General features: G+C 40.8%; 15 non-coding genes across 15 annotated transcripts; all 15 read right to left on the bottom strand.

The window, feature by feature from the left end:
* Window positions 1–317: 317 nt before the first annotated feature.
* LOC127994360 (5S ribosomal RNA) lies at window positions 318–436 on the bottom strand. Its single transcript, XR_008167352.1, has one exon. It is a non-coding gene; the product is annotated as a 5S ribosomal RNA (ribosomal RNA).
* A 361-nt stretch (window positions 437–797) lies between these two features.
* Window positions 798–916, bottom strand: LOC127997338 (5S ribosomal RNA). The gene has a single exon (XR_008170204.1). It is a non-coding gene; the product is annotated as a 5S ribosomal RNA (ribosomal RNA).
* Window positions 917–1,419: 503 nt separating this feature from the next.
* LOC128005389 (5S ribosomal RNA) lies at window positions 1,420–1,538 on the bottom strand. Its single transcript, XR_008178043.1, has one exon. It is a non-coding gene; the product is annotated as a 5S ribosomal RNA (ribosomal RNA).
* Window positions 1,539–1,907: 369 nt separating this feature from the next.
* LOC127997959 (5S ribosomal RNA) lies at window positions 1,908–2,026 on the bottom strand. Its single transcript, XR_008170814.1, has one exon. It is a non-coding gene; the product is annotated as a 5S ribosomal RNA (ribosomal RNA).
* Window positions 2,027–2,246: 220 nt separating this feature from the next.
* Window positions 2,247–2,365, bottom strand: LOC127998650 (5S ribosomal RNA). The gene has a single exon (XR_008171485.1). It is a non-coding gene; the product is annotated as a 5S ribosomal RNA (ribosomal RNA).
* Window positions 2,366–2,728: 363 nt separating this feature from the next.
* Window positions 2,729–2,847, bottom strand: LOC127997948 (5S ribosomal RNA). Its single transcript, XR_008170803.1, has one exon. It is a non-coding gene; the product is annotated as a 5S ribosomal RNA (ribosomal RNA).
* Window positions 2,848–3,068: 221 nt separating this feature from the next.
* LOC128006304 (5S ribosomal RNA) lies at window positions 3,069–3,186 on the bottom strand. Its single transcript, XR_008178932.1, has one exon. It is a non-coding gene; the product is annotated as a 5S ribosomal RNA (ribosomal RNA).
* A 495-nt stretch (window positions 3,187–3,681) lies between these two features.
* LOC127998369 (5S ribosomal RNA) lies at window positions 3,682–3,800 on the bottom strand. The gene has a single exon (XR_008171211.1). It is a non-coding gene; the product is annotated as a 5S ribosomal RNA (ribosomal RNA).
* Window positions 3,801–4,163: 363 nt separating this feature from the next.
* On the bottom strand, window positions 4,164–4,282 carry LOC127997936 (5S ribosomal RNA). The gene has a single exon (XR_008170792.1). It is a non-coding gene; the product is annotated as a 5S ribosomal RNA (ribosomal RNA).
* A 361-nt stretch (window positions 4,283–4,643) lies between these two features.
* Window positions 4,644–4,762, bottom strand: LOC128002621 (5S ribosomal RNA). The gene has a single exon (XR_008175367.1). It is a non-coding gene; the product is annotated as a 5S ribosomal RNA (ribosomal RNA).
* Window positions 4,763–5,264: 502 nt separating this feature from the next.
* On the bottom strand, window positions 5,265–5,383 carry LOC127996671 (5S ribosomal RNA). The gene has a single exon (XR_008169567.1). It is a non-coding gene; the product is annotated as a 5S ribosomal RNA (ribosomal RNA).
* Window positions 5,384–5,604: 221 nt separating this feature from the next.
* Window positions 5,605–5,723, bottom strand: LOC127995145 (5S ribosomal RNA). Its single transcript, XR_008168105.1, has one exon. It is a non-coding gene; the product is annotated as a 5S ribosomal RNA (ribosomal RNA).
* A 363-nt stretch (window positions 5,724–6,086) lies between these two features.
* On the bottom strand, window positions 6,087–6,205 carry LOC127999379 (5S ribosomal RNA). Its single transcript, XR_008172200.1, has one exon. It is a non-coding gene; the product is annotated as a 5S ribosomal RNA (ribosomal RNA).
* A 360-nt stretch (window positions 6,206–6,565) lies between these two features.
* LOC127994941 (5S ribosomal RNA) lies at window positions 6,566–6,684 on the bottom strand. The gene has a single exon (XR_008167907.1). It is a non-coding gene; the product is annotated as a 5S ribosomal RNA (ribosomal RNA).
* A 501-nt stretch (window positions 6,685–7,185) lies between these two features.
* LOC128000503 (5S ribosomal RNA) lies at window positions 7,186–7,304 on the bottom strand. The gene has a single exon (XR_008173285.1). It is a non-coding gene; the product is annotated as a 5S ribosomal RNA (ribosomal RNA).
* Window positions 7,305–7,500: the final 196 nt, after the last annotated feature.

Here is a 7,500-nt window from a genome sequence, read left to right as displayed (position 1 = left end):
TACATTATATAAGTAGGAAAGAAAGCCCAAAAGCTTAAAGCACCTGGTATTCCTAGGCAGTCTCTCATCAAAGTACTAACCAGACCTAAACCTGCTAAGATTCAGAGATCGGGCATTGACTCTTTTTTTTTTTTTTTTTTTAATGAAAGATTATTATATAATTCGTGAAATTTTCCATAAAGATTAAAGCACCTGGTATTCCCAGGCAGTCTCCCATCCATGTACTAAGCAGGCCCAAACCTGCTAATATTCAGAGATCAGGCATTTTCTCTATTTTTTGGCAAAATTATTATATACTAAGTGAAAAATGTCCAAAAAGCTTACAGCACCTGGTATTCCCAGGCGGTCTCCCATCCAAGTACTAACCAGGCCCAAACCTGCTTAGCTTCCGAGATCAGATGAGATCAGGCATAGCCAGGTTGGTATGGCCGTAAGCAAAGTCTGCTGCAAAGAGAGGGCTATTTAAAGAACAGCCAATCTTATCGCCAGTACATTATATAAGTAGGAAAGAAAGCCCAAAAGCTTAAAGCACCTGGTATTCCTAGGCAGTCTCTCATAAAAGTACTAACCAGACCTAAACCTGCTAAGATTCAGAGATCGGGCATTGACTCTTTTTTTTTTAATGAAAGATTATTATATAATTCGTGAAATTTTCCAAAAAGATTAAAGCACCTGGTATTCCCAGGCAGTCTCCCATCCATGTACTAAGCAGGCCCAAACCTGCTAATATTCAGAGATCAGGCATTGACTCTATTTTTTGGCAAAATTATTATATACTAAGTGAAAAATGTCCAAAAAGCTTACAGCACCTGGTATTCCCAGGCGGTCTCCCATCCAAGTACTAACCAGGCCCAAACCTGCTTAGCTTCCGAAATCAGACGAGATCGGGCATAGCCAGGTTGGTATGGCCGTAAGCGAAGTCTGCTGCAAAGAGAGGGCTATTTAAAGACCAGCCAATCTTATCGCCAGTACATTATATAAGTAGGAAAGAAAACCCAAAAGCTTAAAGCACCTGGTATTCCTAGGCAGTCTCTCATCAAAGTACTAACCAGACCTAAACCTGCTAAGATTCAGAGATCAGGCATTGACTCTTTTTTTTTTTTTTCTTAATGAAAGATTATTATATAATTCGTGAAATTTTCCAAAAAGATTAAAGCACCTGGTATTCCCAGGCAGTCTCCCATCCATGTACTAACCAGGCCCAAACCTGCAAATATTCAGAGATCGGCATTGACTCTATTTTTTGGCAAAATTATTATATACTAAGTGAAAAATGTCCAAAAAGCTTACAGCACCTGGTATTCCCAGGCAGTCTCCCATCCATGTACTAACCAGGCCCAAACCTGCTAATATTCAGAGATCGGCATTGACTCTATCTTTTGGCAAAATTATTATATACTAAGTGAAAAATTTCCAAAAAGCTTACAGCACCTGGTATTCCCAGGCGGTCTCCCATCCAAGTACTAACCAGGCCCAAACCTGCTTAGCTTCCGAGATCAGACAAGATCGGTCATAGCCAGGTTGGTATGGCCATAATCGAAGTCTGCTGCAAAAAGAGGGCTATTTAAAGAACAGCCAATCTTATCGCCAGTACATTATATAAGTAGGAAAGAAAACCCAAAAGCTTAAAGCACCTGGTATTCCTAGGCAGTCTCTCATCAAAGTACTAACCAGACCTAAACCTGCTAAGATTCAGAGATCGGGCATTGACTCTTTTTTTTTTTTTTTTTTAATGAAAGATTATTATATAATTCGTGAAATTTTCCAAAAACAATAAAGCACCTGGTATTCCCAGGCAGTCTCCCATCCATGTACTAAGCAGGCCCAAACCTGCTAATATTCAGAGATCAGGCATTTTCTCTATTTTTTGGCAAAATTATTATATACTAAGTGAAAAATGTCCAAAAAGCTTACAGCACCTGGTATTCCCAGGCGGTCTCCCATCCAAGTACTAACCAGGCCCAAACCTGCTTAGCTTCCGAGATCAGACGAGATCGGGCATAGCCAGGTTGGTATGGCCGTAAGCAAAGTCTGCTGCAAAGAGAGGGCTATTTAAAGAACAGCCAATCTTATCGCCAGTACATTATAGAAGTAGGAAAGAAAGCCCAAAAGCTTAAAGCACCTGGTATTCCTAGGCAGTCTCTCATAAAAGTACTAACCAGACCTAAACCTGCTAATATTCAGAGATCGGCATTGACTCTATCTTTTGGCAAAATTATTATATACTAAGTGAAAAATTTCAAAAAAGCTTACAGCACCTGGTATTCCCAGGCGGTCTCCCATCCAAGTACTAACCAGGCCCAAACCTGCTTAGCTTCCGAGATCAGACGAGATCGGTCATAGCCAGGTTGGTATGGCCGTAAGCAAAGTCTGCTGCAAAGAGAGGGCTATTTAAAGAACAGCCAATCTTATCGCCAGTACATTATATAAGTAGGAAAGAAAACCCAAAAGCTTAAAGCACCTGGTATTCCTAGGCAGTCTCTCATAAAAGTACTAACCAGACCTAAACCTGTTAAGATTCAGAGATCGGGCATTGACTCTTTTTTTTTTTTAATGAAAGATTATTATATAATTCGTGAAATTTTCCAAAAAGATTAAAGCACCTGGTATTCCCAGGCAGTCTCCCATCCATGTACTAACCAGGCGCAAACCTGCTAATATTCAGAGATCGGGCATTGACTCTATTTTTTGGCAAAATTATTATATACTAAGTGAAAAATTTCCAAAAAGCTTACAGCACCTGGTATTCCCAGGCGGTCTCCCATCCAAGTACTAACCAGGCCCAAACCTGCTTAGCTTCCGAGATCAGACGAGATCGGGCATAGCCAGGTTGGTATGGCCGTAAGCGAAGTCTGCTGCAAAGAGAGGGCTATTTAAAGAACAGCCAATCTTATCGCCAGTACATTATATACGTAGGAAAGAAAACCCAAAAGCTTAAAGCACCTGGTATTCCTAGGCAGTCTCTCATAAAAGTACTAACCAGGCGCAAACCTGCTAATATTCAGAGATCGGGCATTGACTCTATTTTTTGGCAAAATTATTATATACTAAGTGAAAAATGTCCAAAAAGCTTACAGCACCTGGTATTCCCAGGCGGTCTCCCATCCAAGTACTAACCAGGCACAAACCTGCTTAGCTTCCGAGATCAGACGAGATCGGGCATAGCCAGGTTGGTATGGCGTAAGCGAAGTCTGCTGCAAAGAGAGGGCTATTTAAAGAACAGCCAATCGTATCGCCAGTACATTATATACGTAGGAAAGAAAACCCAAAAGCTTAAAGAACCTGGTATTCCTAGGCAGTCTCTCATAAAAGTACTTACCAGACCTAAACCTGCTAAGATTCAGAGATCGGGTATTGACTCTTTTTTTTTTTTTAATGAAAGATTATTATATAATTCGTGAAATTTTCCAAAAAGATTAAAGCACCTGGTATTCCCAGGCAGTCTCCCATCCATGTACTAACCAGGCCCAAACCTGCAAATATTCAGAGATCGGGTATTGACTCTATTTTTTGGCAAAATTATTATAGTGAAAAATGTCCAAAAAGCTTACAGCACCTGGTATTCCCAGGCAGTCTCCCATCCATGTACTAACCAGGCGCAAACCTACTAATATTCAGAGATCGGGCATTGACTTTATTTTTTGGCAAAATTATTATATACTAAGTGAAAAATTTCCAAAAAGCTTACAGCACCTGGTATTCCCAGGCGGTCTCCCATCCAAGTACTAACCAGGCCCAAACCTGCTTAGCTTCCGAGATCAGACGAGATCGGGCATAGCCAGGTTGGTATTGCCGCAAGCGAAGTCTGCTGCAAAGAGAGGGCTATTTAAAGAGCAGCCAATCTTATCGCCAGTACATTACATAAGTAGGAAAGAAAACCCAAAAGCTTAAAGCACCTGGTATTCCTAGGCAGTCTCTCATAAAAGTACTAACCAGACCTAAACCTGTTAAGATTCAGAGATCGGGCATTGACTCTTTTTTTTTTTTAATGAAAGATTATTATATAATTCGTGAAATTTTCCAAAAAGATTAAAGCACCTGGTATTCCCAGGCAGTCTCCCATCCATGTACTAACCAGGCGCAAACCTGCTAATATTCAGAGATCGGGCATTTTCTCTATTTTTTGGCAAAATTATTATATACTAAGTGAAAAATGTCCAAAAAGCTTACAGCACCTGGTATTCCCAGGCGGTCTCCCATCCAAGTACTAACCAGGCCCAAACCTGCTTAGCTTCCGAGATCAGACGAGATCGGGCATAGCCAGGTTGGTATGGCCGTAAGCGAAGTCTGCTGCAAAGAGAGGGCTATTTAAAGAACAGCCAATCTTATCGCCAGTACATTATATAAGTAGGAAAGAAAGCCCAAAAGCTTAAAGCACCTGGTATGCCTAGGCAGTCTCTCATAAAAGTACTAACCAGACCTAAACCTGTTAAGATTCAGAGATCGGGCATTGACTCTTTTTTTTTTTATGAAAGATTATTATAAAATTCGTGAAATTTTCCAAAAAGATTAAAGCACCTGGTATTCCCAGGCAGTCTCCCATCCATGTACTAACCAGGCGCAAACCTGCTAATATTCAGAGATCGGGCATTGACTCTATTTTTTGGCAAAATTATTATATACTAAGTGAAACATTTCCAAAAACCTTACAGCACCTGGTATTCCCAGGAGGTCTCCCATCCAAGTACTAACCAGGCCCAAACCTGCTTAGCTTCCGAAATCAGACGAGATCGGGCATAGCCAGGTTGGTATGGCCGTAAGCGAAGTCTGCTGCAAAGAGAGGGCTATTTAAAGACCAGCCAATCTTATCGCCAGTACATTATATAAGTAGGAAAGAAAACCCAAAAGCTTAAAGCACCTGGTATTCCTAGGCAGTCTCTCATAAAAGTACTAACCAGACCTAAACCTGTTAAGATTCAGAGATCGGGCATTGACTCTTTTTTTTTTTTTTAATGAAAGATTATTATATAATTCGTGAAATTTTCCAAAAAGATTAAAGCACCTGGTATTCCCAGGCAGTCTCCCATCCATGTACTAACCAGGCCCAAACCTGCAAATATTCAGAGATCGGGCATTGACTCTATTTTTTGGCAAAATTATTATATACTAAGTGAAAAATGTCCAAAAAGCTTACAGCACCTGGTATTCCCAGGCAGTCTCCCATCCATGTACTAACCAGGCGCAAACCTGCTAATATTCAGAGATCGGGCTTTGACTCTATTTTTTGGCAAAATTATTATATACTAAGTGAAACATTTCCAAAAACCTTACAGCACCTGGTATTCCCAGGAGGTCTCCCATCCAAGTACTAACCAGGCCCAAACCTGCTTAGCTTCCGAGATCAGACGAGATCGGGCATAGCCAGGTTGGTATGGCCGTAAGCGAAGTCTGCTGCAAAGAGAGGGCTATTTAAAGAACAGCCAATCTTATCACCAGTACATTATATAAGTAGGAAAGAAAACCCAAAAGCTTAAAGCACCTGGTATTCCTAGGCAGTCTCTCATAAAAGTACTAACCAGACCTAAACCTGCTAAGATTCAGAGATCGGGCATTGACTTTTTTTTTTGGCAAAATTATTATAAACTAAGTGAAAAATGTCCAAAAAGCTTACAGCACCTGGTATTCCCAGGCGGTCTCCCATCCAAGTACTAACCAGGCCCAAACCTGCTTAGCTTCCGAGATCAGACGAGATCAGGCATAGCCAGGTTGGTATGGCCGTAAGCGAAGTCTGCTGCAAAGAGAGGGCTATTTAAAGACCAGCCAATCGTATCGCCAGTACATTATATAAGTAGGAAAGAAAGCCCAAAAGCTTAAAGCACCTGGTATTCCTAGGCAGTCTCTCATCAAAGTACTAACCAGACCTAAACCTGCTAAGATTCAGAGATCGGGCATTGACTCTTTTTTTTTTTTAATGAAAGATTATTATATAATTCGTGAAATTTTCCAAAAAGATTAAAGCACCTGGTATTCCCAGGCAGTCTCCCATCCATGTACTAAGCAGGCCCAAACCTGCTAATATTCAGAGATCAGGCATTTTCTCTATTTTTTGGCAAAATTATTATATACTAAGTGAAAAATGTCCAAAAAGCTTACAGCACATGGTATTCCCAGGCGGTCTCCCATCCAAGTACTAACCAGGCCCAAACCTGCTTAGCTTCCGAGATCAGACGAGATCGGGCATAGCCAGGTTGGTATGGCCGTAAGCAAAGTCTGCTGCAAAGAGAGGGCTATTTAAAGAACAGCCAATCTTATCGCCAGTACATTATATAAGTAGGAAAGAAAGTCCAAAAGCTTAAAGCACCTGGTATTCCTAGGCAGTCTCTCATAAAAGTACTAACCAGACCTAAACCTGCTAAGATTCAGAGATCGGGCATTGACTCTTTTTTTTTAATGAAAGATTATTATATAATTCGTGAAATTTTCCAAAAAGATTAAAGCACCTGGTATTCCCAGGCAGTCTCCCATCCATGTACTAAGCAGGCCCAAACCTGCTAATATTCAGAGATCAGGCATTGACTCTATTTTTTGGCAAAATTATTATATACTAAGTGAAAAATGTCCAAAAAGCTTACAGCACCTGGTATTCCCAGGCGGTCTCCCATCCAAGTACTAACCAGGCCCAAACCTGCTTAGCTTCCGAAATCAGATGAGATCGGGCATAGCCAGGTTGGTATGGCCGTAAGCGAAGTCTGCTGCAAAGAGAGGGCTATTTAAAGACCAGCCAATCTTATCGCCAGTACATTATATAAGTAGGAAAGAAAACCCAAAAGCTTAAAGCACCTGGTATTCCTAGGCAGTCTCTCATCAAAGTACTAACCAGACCTAAACCTGCTAAGATTCAGAGATCAGGCATTGACTCTTTTTTTTTTTTCTTAATGAAAGATTATTATATAATTCGTGAAATTTTCCAAAAAGATTAAAGCACCTGGTATTCCCAGGCAGTCTCCCATCCATGTACTAACCAGGCCCAAACCTGCAAATATTCAGAGATCGGCATTGACTCTATTTTTTGGCAAAATTATTATATACTAAGTGAAAAATGTCCAAAAAGCTTACAGCACCTGGTATTCCCAGGCAGTCTCCCATCCATGTACTAACCAGGCCCAAACCTGCTAATATTCAGAGATCGGCATTGACTTTTTTTTTTGGCAAAATTATTATAAACTAAGTGAAAAATGTCCAAAAAGCTTACAGCACCTGGTATTCCCAGGCGGTCTCCCATCCAAGTACTAACCAGGCCCAAACCTGCTTAGCTTCCGAGATCAGACGAGATCGGGCATAGCCAGGTTGGTATGGCCGAAAGAGAAGTCTGCTGCAAAGAGAGGACTATTTAAAGACCAGCCAATCGTATCGCCAGTACATTATATAAGTAGGAAAGAAAGCCCAAAAGCTTAAAGCACCTGGTATTCCTAGGCAGTCTCTCATCAAAGTACTAACCAGACCTAAACCTGCTAAGATTCAGAGATCGGGTATTGACTCTTTTTTTTTTTTTTTTAATGA

Source organism: Carassius gibelio, chromosome B22, assembly GCF_023724105.1.
Source record: "Carassius gibelio isolate Cgi1373 ecotype wild population from Czech Republic chromosome B22, carGib1.2-hapl.c, whole genome shotgun sequence".
Lineage (NCBI taxonomy): Eukaryota > Metazoa > Chordata > Actinopteri > Cypriniformes > Cyprinidae > Carassius > Carassius gibelio.
This window is presented reverse-complemented; position numbering and strand designations above follow the sequence as displayed.